The following is a 13246-nucleotide window of genomic DNA, read 5'->3' as shown; positions in this document are numbered from 1 at the left end:
GCTCAGATTCAGTCAGTCTCTGGCCTGGGAACTCTCATATACTGCAGGTATGGTCATTAAAAAAAAAAGTTTGTCCCTCGCACATATATTTGGCTCTTGCTTTTATTTTATCTAGTCTGACAGTCTCTGCCTTGTAATTTCCATTTGATTTCTTGTTTTCTCATCTCTATCTTTTTCGTATTCATTTTGGGTTGAGTACATTTTTGGAAACTGATTTTATCCTCTCTATTGAGGTTTTAGCTGTATCTTTTTTTTTTTTTGGTGGTTGCTTTAAGGATTACAATATGCATTCCTAACTTTGTAGTCTACCATGAACTAATAATGTATCATTTTACATGTAACATAAGAATCTTAAAATAATTCGTCCATCTGTCATTCAAGTCCTTTGTGTTAATGTTGACATAGATTTCACTTCCACATATTTTATAAACTTTATAGTAAATTATTTATATAACTTTAAATGATTATCTTTTTTTCTACCCATGGAGGATATTTTATTTTTTATTTGTTTTTTTTAATTACTCAATGAATTTTATTACATTTATAGTTGTACAACGATCACCACAATCCAATTTTACAGTATTTTCATCCCAAATCCCCAGCCCATCTCCCCACCCCTCAACATGCCTCCTTTGGAAACCATAAGTTTTTCAAAGTCTGTTAGTATCTGTTCTGCAGAGAAGTTCATTGTGTCCTTTTTTTTAGATTCCACATGTAAGTGATAGCATATGATGTTGGTGTCTCTCTGTCTGGCTGAGGATACTTTAGACTCTGCCCTTCACTCATTAACAATATGGCAGAGATTTTTCTATGTCAGTACATACTACATGACTCCATTGTTTCCTCCCTCCCTCCCTCCCTCTCTCTCTCTCTCTCTCTCCTTTCTTTCTTTCTTCTTTTTTCTTTTTAGGACAGCACTCACAGCATATGGAAGTTCCTAGGCTAGCGGTCCTATCAGACCTTTAGCTGCTGGCCTACACCACAGCCACAGCAAGGTGGGATCTGAGTCATGTCCGTGACCTACATCACAGCTCATGGCAACACTGGATCCTTAACCCACTGAGCACATCCAGGGATCGAACCCACATCCTCATGGATACTAGTTGGGTTTGTTACCAACTGAGTCATGATGGCAACTCCCCAACCACATTGTTTTCAATAGCTCCTTAGTGTCGCATTGCCTGACAGTCCATAATTTTAACCTTACCCTTGCCAATGGTCATGCAGGTCATTTCTAGTCTTTTTTTTTTTTTTTTAATACAATGATTTTTATTTTTTTCCATTATAGCTGGTATTTTTTTTTTTAAATTGAGGTGTAGTTCATATACGATGTTAGTTTTAGTTCCTACAGCAAAATGATTCATACAGTTATGCATACATATATATCTATTTTTTTCAGATTCTTTTCCCATATATGTTATTACACAATATTGTGTATAGTTCCCTATACTATACAGTAGGTCCTTGTTGGTTATCTGTTTTATATATATTCTTGTGTATATGTTAATCCCAAACTCCTTTCTTATCTTCCTTCTTCCCCTTTGGTAACCATAAGTTTGTCTTCTATGTCTGTGGGCCTATTTCTGTTTTTTATATTAGTTAATTTATATCTTTTTAAAAATTAGATTCTGGATGTAAACGATATCATATGATATTTGTCCTTCTCTGGCTTCACTTAGTATGATAATATCTAGGTCCATCTATGTTGCTGCAAAATGACATTTGATTCTTTTTTATGGCTAGGTAATATTCCATTGTTTATAATTTTTAATACATCTTTTTTATTCATACCTATGTCAATGGATATGTAGGTTGCTTCCATATCTTGGTCACTGTACATAGTGCTACTATGAATATTGGGGTGCATGTATCTTTTTGAACTGTAGTTTTCTCTGGTTATATGCTCAGGAGTGGGATGTAGGATCACATGGAGTTCTGTTTTTAGTTTTTCAAGACCCTCCATACTGTTCTTCATAGTGGTTGTACCAGTTTACATTCCCACTAACAGTGTAGGAGGGCTCCTTTTTCTCCATACCCTCTCCATTCTGACTGGTGTGAAGTGATACTTTATTGTAGTTTTGATTTACATTTCTCTAATAAGCAATTTTGAACACTTTTCATATGCCTAGTGTCCATCTGTATGTTTTCTTAGAGAAATGTCTATTTAGATTTTTCTGCCCATTTTTTGATTGAGGTTTTTTTTTTTTTTTTTTTTTTTTGATATTGAGCCATATGAGCTGTTTGTATATTTTGGAGATTAATCCTTTGTTAGTTGCATTATTTGCAAATGTTTTCTCCCATTCCATAAGTTGTCTTTTCATTTTATTTATGGTTTCCTTTGCTATGCAAAAGCTTTTAAATTTAATTAGGTTTCATTTGTTTATTTGTTTTTATTTCCATTACTCTAGGAGATGGATCTGAAAAGATACTGCTGCAATTTCTGTCAAAGAGTGTTCTGCTTATGTTTTCTTCTAGGAGTTTTATAGTAGCTGGTATTAATCCATTTTGAGTTTATTTTTGTATATGGTGTGAAGCAATGTTGTAATTTCATTCTTTTACATGTAGCTGTCCAGTTTTCCCAGCACTACTTAATTGAAGAGATTGTATATCCTCCACTATATATTCTTGCCTCCTTTATCATAGACTGTTTATAGGAGAATGGGTTTATTTTTGGGCTTTCAATCCTTTTGCATTGATCTTTGTGCCTGTTTTTATGCCAGTACCATACTATTTTGATGACTGTGGCTTTGTAGTATAGTCTGATGTCTGGAAGCATGATTCTTTCAGCTCCATCTTTCTATCTTTCTTTCTGTCTGTCTTTTATCTTTTTCTTCCTTCCTTCCCCTTTTTCATTTTTTAGGGCTGCACTTGTGGCATATGGAAGTTCCCAGGCTGGGGGTCGAGTCTGAGCTGCAGCTGCCAGCCTATGCCACAGCCACAGCAACACAGGATCGGAGCCACATCTGTGACCTACACCACAACTAACATCATCTCTGGATCATTAACCCACTGAGTAAGGCCAGGGATCAAACCCACATCCTCAAGGATACCCTTTAGGTTTGTTACTCCTGAGCCACAATGGGAACTCCCTCTATTTTTCTTTCTCAAGTTTGTTTTGACTATTCAGGGTCTTTTCGTATTTCCATACAAATTAAAAAAATTTTTTGTTCTATTTCTGTGAACAGTATTGCATGGAATCTGTAGATTGCCTTGAGTGGTATGGTCATTTTAATGGTATTGATTCTCCCAGTCCAAGAACAGGGTGTGTGTTTCCATCTGTTTGTGTCATCTTTAATTTCTTTCATCAGTGCCTTAAAATTTTTGGAGTACAGATAGGAGTCCTTAGATAGGTTTTTTCCTAGGTATTTTATTCTTTTTGATGTAATGTTAAATGGAATTGTTTCCTTGATTTCTCTCATCTTTCATTGTTAGTATATAGAAGTGAGAATGTTAAAATAGTGCTTTCATCTGTCACTTTACTTCTTTGTGTTAATGTTCATAGATTTCACTTGCACATATTTTATAAACCTCATATAAATTATTACTATTTTTAAAACAATCAGTTATCTTTTAAAGAAATTAAGAAACTGGAAAAAATATTTTATATTTACTCAAAAATTAACCATTTTTGGAGTTCCTGCTATGGCACAGTGAGTTAAGAATTGGAATGCAGAGGCTCAGGTCAGTGTGGAGGCCTGGGTACAATCCCTGGCCCACCCACTGGGTTAAAGGAATCTGGTATTGCTTCAGCTGTGGCTCAGAATCAGTCCCTTGCCCAGGAACTTCCTTATGCCATGGGTGTGGCCATTTAAAAAATGACTATTTTTGGTATTTTTCATTCCTCCATGTAGATACTGATTTCCATAGGTATCTCTTTCCTTCAGCCCAAAGGACTTAATTTTTTTTTTTGCTTTTTAGGGCTGCACCGATGGCATATGGAGGTTCCCAGACTAGGGGTGTAATCGAAATTACAGCTGCTGGCCTATGCCACAGCCATAGCAATGCCAGATCCGAGCAGCATCTTCGACCTACATCACAGCTCATAGCAACGCAGGATCCTTAACCCACTGAGCAAGGCCAGGGATTGAATCCACAACCTCATTGTGCCTGGTTGGATTCATTTTCGCTGCACCACGACAGGAGCTCCTCTTTTTTTTTTTTTTTTGGTCTTTTTATGGCCGCAACTGTGGCATATAGAAGTTCCCAGGCTAGGGGTAGAATCAGAGCTACAGCTGCTGGCCTACACTACAGCCACAGCAACACTGGATCGCAGCCACATCTGTGACATACACCACAGCTCATGGCAACACTGGATCCGAAACCCACTGAGTGAGGCCAGGGATTGAACCCTAGTCCTCATGGATACTAGTTGGGTTTGTTAACCACTGAGCCACGACAGGAACCCTTATTTTAACATTTCTCGTAGTACAGATCTGTTGACACAAAGACTCATTTTTTGTTTATCTGGAAATGCCTTGATTTTGTATCTGCTTTTGAAAGTCTTTGTATTAGTTCAGGCTAATAACAAAATATCATAGGAGTTCCCGTCGTGGCGCAGTGGTTAACGAATCCGACTAGGAACCATGAGGTTGCGGGTTCGGTCCCTGCCCTTGCTCAGTGGGTTAACGATCCGGCGTTGCCTTGAGCTGTGGTGTAGGTTGCAGACGTGGCTCGGATCCTGCGTTGCTGTGGCTCTGGCGTAGGCTGGCGGCTACAGTTCCGATTCGATTCCTAGCCTGGGAACCTCCATATGCCGAGGGAGCGGCCCAAGAAATAGGAAATAGACCAAAAAAAAAAAAAAATCATAGACTGAATGGATTAAACCACAGAAATTTATTTTCTAATGGTTAAGGAGGCCATCCCATAACCGGCTGTCTACTTTGTGGTTTCTGGTTAAGACTGTCTCCCTGGCTTATAGATGGCTGCCTTCTCACTGCATCCTTACATGGCAGGGAAGAGAGAGAGAGAAAGAGTAAGTGCCTTAGTGTTTCTAATCCCATTTTGAGGACCTCACATCTTGACCCATCTAATCCTCATTACCTCCCAAAGGCCCTGTCTCCAAATACCATCATATGTGGGGTTAAGTGTTCAATATATATTGTAAATTTAGGGAGCAGAGGGATGCTGAATGTTATGGACTTTTAGTCCTTAACAACCTTTTCATTGGATGTAGAAGTCTAGATTGAAGGTTTTATTTTAGCACTTTAAAGGTATCATTCCATTTTCTTTTTTAAAAAATTGTAAATATACATAGCACAAAATCCACCATTTTAACCACTTTTAGGGTACATTAAGCACATTCACAATGTTGAATGTGCTTAATGTACATCCCTATTCACTTCCAGAGCATCTTCATGATCCCAGACAGAAACTGAACCAATTAAACTTATCTTCCTATTACCTCCTTCCCCTAGTTTCTGCTAATCTCTATTATAATTTCTGTCTCTAGGAATTTGCCAAATATTATATGATATAGACAGAACTATACAATATTTGTCCTTTTGTGACTGGCTTATTTCATTTAGCATAACGTTTTCAAGGTTCACCCATGTTGTACAATATGTCAGAATGTCATTTTTTTAAGGTTATGTTGTATGGCTGTACCATATTTATCCATGGCATCCACTGATGGACATTTGGGTTGTTTCCATCTTTGCCTGTTACTAGTGCTGCTATACACCTGGATGTACAAATGTTTGTAGTACTAACTGCTTTCAGTTTTTTGGGGTATATACCTGGAAGTGGAGTTGTTTGGATTATGTAGTAATTCTGTGTTTAACATTTTAAAGAATTACCATACTATTATCCACAGTGACTGTACCATTTTCATATTCCTACTAGAATTTCATATAGGGGACCAATTTCTCCACATCCTTACCAACACTTAATTTCCATGTTTTAGATAATAGCCATCCTAATGTGTGAAATGGTATCTAATTGTAGTTTTGATTTGCATTTTCTTAATGACTAGTGATATTGAACATGTGCTCACATGCTCACTGGCCATCTGCATATCTTCTTTGGAGAAATACCTATTCGAGTACTTCGCACATTTTTTATTTGGGTTATTTTTGTTGAGTTGTAGGAGTTCTTGATATATTCTGGCTATTAATCCTTTATTAGTTATATGTGCTTTGCTGCATAAAACTTAAGAGTTTTACAGTTTAAAGCTTTTAAATTTAGGTCTTTGGTCCATTTTAAGCTAACCTCTTTTTTTGGTCTTTTTAGGGCTGTACCCATGGCACATAGAGGTTTCCAGGCTAGGAGTCGAATTGGAGCTGTAGCTACTGGCCTACACCACAGCCACAGCAACACCAGACCTGAGCCAAATCTGCAACCTACACCATAGCTCACGGCAGTGCCAGGTCCTTAATCTACTGAGCGAGGCCACATATCGAACCTGGGTCCTCATGGATACTAGTCAGATTTGTTTACGCTGAGCCATGACGGGAACTCCTGAGCTAACTTTTGTATATGGTATAAGGTAAAGAATCCAGTTTTATTCTTGGCATTTGGATGTGCACTTGACCCAGTGCCATTTGTTGGTGCTTTCCCCATTAAAATGGTCTTGGCACTTTCCCCCTTTATTTTTTAACCGCGATAAATCTAGTTAGTTTCTGTTACTCTACAGTTCTCAAACAGTATTTTTGACAATATTCTGTATTGTATAAGTTACATTCCTATGACTTATTTATTTTATATCTGGAATTGTGTACCTCTTAATCCTTTTCACTTATTTTTCTCACCTCCAATCACTCTTCCTTCTGATAACTACAGTTTATTTCCTGTATCTATGAGTCTATTTCTGTTTTGTTTTTCAGATTCTACATATAAGTAAAGTAATATTTGTAATAAAGCAATATTTTTTCTTCTCTGTTTGACTTATTTCATTTAGTATAATACTCTATAGGTCCATCCATGTTGTTAGAGATGGCAAGATTTCATTCTCTTTTATGGCCAAGTGATATTCCGTTGTATTTATATATGCATCTTCTTTATTCATTCATCTATCTGTAGATACTTAGGTTGTTTTTATATCTTGGCTATTGTAAATAATGCCACAGTGAACATAGGGGTGCATATATCTTTTCAACTGGAATTGTTTTTAATTTCTCTTTCATATTGTTCGTTGTTAGTATATAGAAATTACCTGGTATTTGTTGTGTGTTGATTTTTTTTTCAATCCTGTCAATTTGCTGACCTTGAGCATTAGCTACAATAGATTTTGTGATTGTAGAATCGTATAAATCTGTGAACAGATAACTTTTTCCTTTCCAGTTTGTATGCCTTTCACTTCTTTTTCTTGCCCAATTGCTCCTCTTCAGAACTCTGCCTTCAGAATGTTAGTCACCTCAGTAGCCCTGAACTCGAATCCCTACCTTTCTGCTCATCGAGACTGCTGTGTTCTGCTTGGGTTCCATGCTGGTCTGAAATGTGCCTCCAAGCATAAAGGTGGGCACTTGTAGAACATCATGAATCTTTCTTTTTTCAGCATTGCCATTATGAGGTTTCCTGTTACTCACTTGTCTACTATCTGAAAAAAGTTGCTTAAAATAACTTTTCCAGTTTTATAGCTTGCCATTATAGCAGTAGTGGTAGTCTGGTACCTGTTATTCTATCATGGGTCACAGTGAAAGTCTGTGAACTACATTGTGACAGTCTTTGACAATAATGGCCTTAATGAATCTTTAATCTTTTCTAAAATTATTATTTTATGGCTGCATCCATGGCATATGGAAGTTCCTGGGCCAGGGATTGAATCCTAGCCACAGCTGTGGCAATGCCAGATCTTTTAACCTACTGTGCTGGGCCAGGGATTGAACCCACACCTCTGCAGTGGTTCTCAATCCATTGTGCCACAGTGGGAACTTCTGAATCTTTTAATTTTTAAACCAGTCTTTAATAATTTTCTCACTTATTTATGGTCTCAGTTCTTTCTATAAAACCCTTTACCAACACCCTGTAGCTTTCATTTTAGTATACCGCCAGACTTCAGCTCTCAGTAATGAGTCATCTGTTTACCAAGACTCAGCTGTGCTTGTTTCCACACCTTTCTATGCCAGTTTTACTTGCCATTGTAATTACATAATTTAATTGGGTTTTACAGTCTGAATGCTGCTATATGGGGGACAATGAGTTCTTTCTATGACAGTTCTGTTGAATACTTTGAAAAAATAATAAAGGTGAATTTCTAATGCAGTTTTTGTTGAATTAGATGGAGGTGAAACAATTATAATAGACGTGATTTAAAAGGAAATCTAGACAGATAAGGACTTCTGTTTCACAAATGTCTTTGCATTCTCACTTAACATTTAAAAAAACCCAAAACTATAAATTGTAGATTTTGCATTTTCTTGGTAGTTTATGGAAGTAATCTAATCACTTGACCAACACTCAGATATACTGGCTCTGTATCAAAACTATTGAAAGAATGTAAATTATGCTTTTTTGAGTTCTAATACAGTGTTTAAAGTATGGCAGTGTATGTGTGCATGTGTGTATGTACTTATTTAATGATCTTCTGTTGTTCACTTAACTGAAAATATTGGTGAAGACTATCAGTTTCTAAATTAGAAGGGGAACTTCTCTTGCATAGCTTAACTTGTATTCTTATGCTAAATTAACGAGGGATTGTTTTACACTTATTTACCTGTCTCCTTGAGATCTAGTTTGACTGACACCATTTCCTCTTGAATATTGCTTTATTAAACGTTAAGCAGTCAGCTTTAAATCTGTTATTTTCATCTTCCTTTATATATTTAACTGATTTCATTTATTGCTTAATCCACCCCTTGATTTTAGGATGTTTATTTACCTTCTGTTCCTTTGCCCTGATATGTATTCAACAATTATTTCATATTTATTTGCTGCTGTAGCTTTTGTTCCCATAATTCTTAATTTATGTTGTCTTTATGTCAGCCTTTTAATTTGTTACCAGTGTATGAGGAGGATTATTTAAGAAATGACAGATTGGATCATTTTGTTTTTATTTATTTATTTTTTTGCTCTTTAGTGCCGCACCCAAGGCATGTGGAGGTTCCCAGGCTAGGGGTCCAATCGGAGCTATACCTGCTGGCTTACACCACAGCCACAGCAACGCAGGATCGCATCCGTGTCTTCGTCCTACACCTCAGCTCCTGGCAACGCCATGTCCTTAACCCACTGAGCAAACCCAGGGATCGAACCCACAACCTCATGGTTCCCAGTCAGATTCATTTCCACTGCACCAGGATGGGAACTCCTGGATCTTTTTAAAATGTAATATGCTATATAATTTCCAAGTGCTTTGTGGCCAAATCCTTTTTTTCCTCTTTAATTTAGCTTCTAAGAAAGCTATTGCGTGACCTAATGTACCTACATGAATTAGTGATTTAATAATGCAAAACAGGAGTTCCCGTTGTGGCGCAGTGGTTAACGAATCCGACTAGGAACCATGAGGTTGCGGGTTCAGTCCCTGCCCTTGCTCAGTGGGTTAACGATCCGGCGTTGCCGTGAGCTGTGGTGTAGGTTGCAGACGCGGCTCGGATCCCGCGTTGCTGTGGCTCTGGCGTAGGCCGGTGGCTACAGCTCCGATTCAACCTCTAGCCTGGGAACCTCCATATGCCGCAGGAGCGGCCCAAGAAATAGCAACAACAACAACAACAAAAAGACAAAAGACAAAAAAAAATAATGCAAAACATTTTGGAGCATTGGATTAAAAAGCAAAAAAAGGGCCAGTTTAGGTGTTGAAAAGTTGATCATTATTAATATGTTATACTTGTCTTCTTATAAGTTTAAAAAAAATTGCTAGCTTAATAATTTTCAGAATGCTTCAGTGAGGTAACTTTCAGTTATTTCAGAGCTGGTAGAAAAACAAATATTCTTTCAGGTGTTTCCTGACTTGTGTTTGTATATCATTTTAAAAAAAATTATAGCATTCTATCTTAAAATAGCTGTTCAGTAGATTTGATTTGGCTATGCCCTATGTCAAATCATGTGCTAAAAAAAAGAACTATGTTCAGTAAGAATTAAAATATCCACCATCTTGGAGTTCCCGTCGTGGTGCAGCAGAAACGAATCTGACTGGGAACCATGAGGTTGCGGGTTTGATCCCTGGCCTCACTCAGTGGGTTAAGGATCTTGGCATTGCCATGGGCTCTGGTGAAGTCACACATGAGCCCCGGATCCTGCCTTGCTGTGGCCGTCACACAGGCCAGGAGCTGTAGCTCTGATTTGACCCCTAGTCTGGGAACCTCCATATGCCGCGGATGCAGCCCTAAAAAGCAAAAAACAAAAAAAAAATTCATTTGTAATTTATACTATTACAAAGAGATTTGGTACATTTGTATGATGTTCCAGAGTTATATTTTGATCAGTTAATTAGATATTTAGGTGAGTGTTACATTTTTGTGCCTGTTTCTTTTGGTAGCAGCCCCTATGAAGTAAATTTGGATCAATTTTGAGGAAATTTTGGTAATTTTAAAAAATGTTTTGGGGAGTTCCTGGCATGACTCAGTGGTCAACAAATCTGACTAGCATCCATGAGGACCCAAGTTTGATCCCTGGCCTTCCTCAGTGGGTTAAGGATCTGGCATTGAGCTGTGGTGTAGGTTGCAGTTGTGGCTCAGATCCTGTGTTGCTGTGGCTGTGGTGTAGGCTGGCAGCTACAGCTTCGATTGGACCCCTAGCCTGGGAACCTTCTTATGCCGTGAGTTTGGCGCTAAAAAGCAAAAAAAAAGAAAGAAATGTTTTGGGAATCATGGTGATGGCTCAGTGGTTAATGAACCCAACTAATATCCATGAGGACGTGGGTTCAATCCCTGACCTTGCTCACTGGGTTAAGGATACATACAGTGTTGCAGTGAGCTGGGGTGTAGTTTGCAGAGCTGGCTTTGATCTGGTGTTGCTGTGGCTGTGGCATAAGCCATCGGCTACAGCTCTGACTTGACCTCTGGCCTGAGAACCTCCATATGCTGTGAGTGCGGCCTTAAAAAAAAGTTTTTAGAAGTCAAAAATCAAACTCATCTTCTCCTTTGTAGTTTTGTATGCAAAAATACACAATAAATAATCCAATTAATTATATACCTGTTTCTCTGTGCCTTCAAAGCATAAATGGGAATTGGCCTATGTTATGCATGGCAATATGAAATTTTATCACCTTTTTGTCTTTTTTTTTTTTTGTCTTTTTGCTATTTCTTTGGGCCGCTCCTGCGGCATACGGAGGTTCCCAGGCTAGGGGTCGAATCGGAGCTGTAGCCACTGGCCTACACCAGAGCCACAGCAACGCGCATCTGCAACCTACACCACAGCTCACGGCAATGCTGGATCGTTAACCCACTGAGCAAGGGCAGGGACCGAACCGGCAACCTCATGGTTCCTAGTTGGATTCGTTAACCACTGCGCCACGATGGGAACTCCTTAACCTTTTTGGAAGTGATTTTATAACATGTCAGGAACCATGGAAATTATTATAATCTTTGACTTAGTTGATATCCTCAGTGACTAACATTAAAGAATTAAACTGCTGAGAATTTCATTGCAGTAATCTGTACTTTAAAAGAAATAATAAATCTTGATGTTTCAATAATAAGGAATTGGCTAAGAAATTGTGGCATATCAACTTAATAGATTATTGAGGCTATTAAAACAAGAAATATGAAAACTGGGTAATTGGAAAAAAAGTGATGTGATACTTGAAAATAATGCAAAATAACTTATATAAATTGGATATGTATATAGATAATTATTGGTAAGTAATATACATAAGAAAAGCAGCCACTAGGGTTTTAAGCATATGGATTTTTTGTTTTGTTTTGTTTTAGGGCCCAGGCTGGGGTTGAATTGGAGCTGCAGCTGCTGGACTTTGCCACAGCCACAGCAACGCCAGATTTGAGCCGTGTCTGTAATCTACACCACAGCTCAAGGTAACAGTGGATCCTTTACCAACTGAGTGAGGCCAGGAAGTGAACGTACATCCTCATGGATACTAGTTGGGTTCATTACCACTGAGCCACAATGGAAACTCCCAAACATATGGATATATTTTTTACTTTTTTCTTCAATATTGTTATAATGTTTTAACAGTATCTTTTTAAAATTGTATGAGAAACAATCACTTTCTGACTCCCTCTTCAGTCAGAAAAAGTATTTCCTAATACTTTTGCCCCTTTAAAACTAAAAGCAATCTCTTATTTGACCTCCCATGGCATTTATCACATTTTACTTCATATCCTGACTTAATCCTTCCAAACAGTGCTATGAGTTAAGTTTTACTGTGCATTTTTAAAAGGAGGAAACTGACAGAGAGTTTTAAGCAACTTGTCAATACCGCATAGTGGAGCTTGGGTTCCTCAAGATTTATCTTAACCAACTTTGTATTTTACAGTAATGATTATTTAGTTATCCCCCTCTCCTTATGGGTACAGAGACTTTAAAAATGCATATAGACTTTTTAAATTCAGAAATCAAATCTTAGAGTTCCCATGGTGGCCCAGGAATAACAAGCTTGACTAGTATCCATGAGGATGCAGGATCCTCACTAAGTGGGGTAAGTATACGGAGTTGCTGTGTGCTGTGGTATAGGTGACAGATGCAGCTCAGATCCCCTGTTGCTGTGGCTGTGGGCTGTTCTGGAATCTGCAGCTCTGATTTAACCCCTGGCCCGGGAACTTCCATATGCTGGGGGTGCAGCCCTAAAAAGACAAAAAGAAAAAAACGAAATGAGGTCTTGCTTTTATATTCTCTTGGCAAAGACAACTTGTTACAATAGGATCTTTCCCTTTCAGTTGAAACAAAGGTAAATTATGCCTTACCTTTCACTTTCATGCATGTAATAGGGTTTTTAGTATATATGGTTATATACTTAACATGTATTGCACTCAAGTTTTTGACACATACAAAAAAAGGAATATTCCATTATTTAAAAAGAAATGCTAGGAGTTCCTGTTGTGGCTCAGTGCGTTAAGGACTGTCTCTGAGGATGCATGTTCTATCCTTGGCCTCACTCAGTGAGTTAAGGATCCAGCATTACCTAAGCTGTAGCATGGGTTGTAGATGCATCTCAGATTCGACCCTGGCTTGGGAACTTCCATGTGCCACAGGTGTGGCCATAAAAAGAAAAAAATAAAACAAAATGTTAGGTTTTTTCTCCTTCAGGGTTGAAGCAATTTATGGACTCTAATTACAAAACCTTTTGTTGTATTTTAGTTACTAACTCATATTCTTCAAAGAAGATGGGAACTTTTTGCATCTTGACAACAATCTCCCA

At 37.9% G+C, this 13246-nt stretch overlaps 1 protein-coding gene across 1 annotated transcript in view; it reads left to right on the top strand.

The window, feature by feature from the left end:
* The window catches only part of NDUFS4 (NADH:ubiquinone oxidoreductase subunit S4), a 112566-nt gene that overhangs the window by 67209 nt on the left and 32111 nt on the right, over positions 1 to 13246 (top strand). The window lies entirely within an intron of this gene.

The sequence above is a fragment of the Phacochoerus africanus genome, chromosome 1 (genome assembly GCF_016906955.1).
Source record: "Phacochoerus africanus isolate WHEZ1 chromosome 1, ROS_Pafr_v1, whole genome shotgun sequence".
NCBI lineage: Eukaryota > Metazoa > Chordata > Mammalia > Artiodactyla > Suidae > Phacochoerus > Phacochoerus africanus.
Note: the sequence above shows the minus strand (reverse complement) of the source record. Positions and strands in the feature narration are given on the sequence as shown.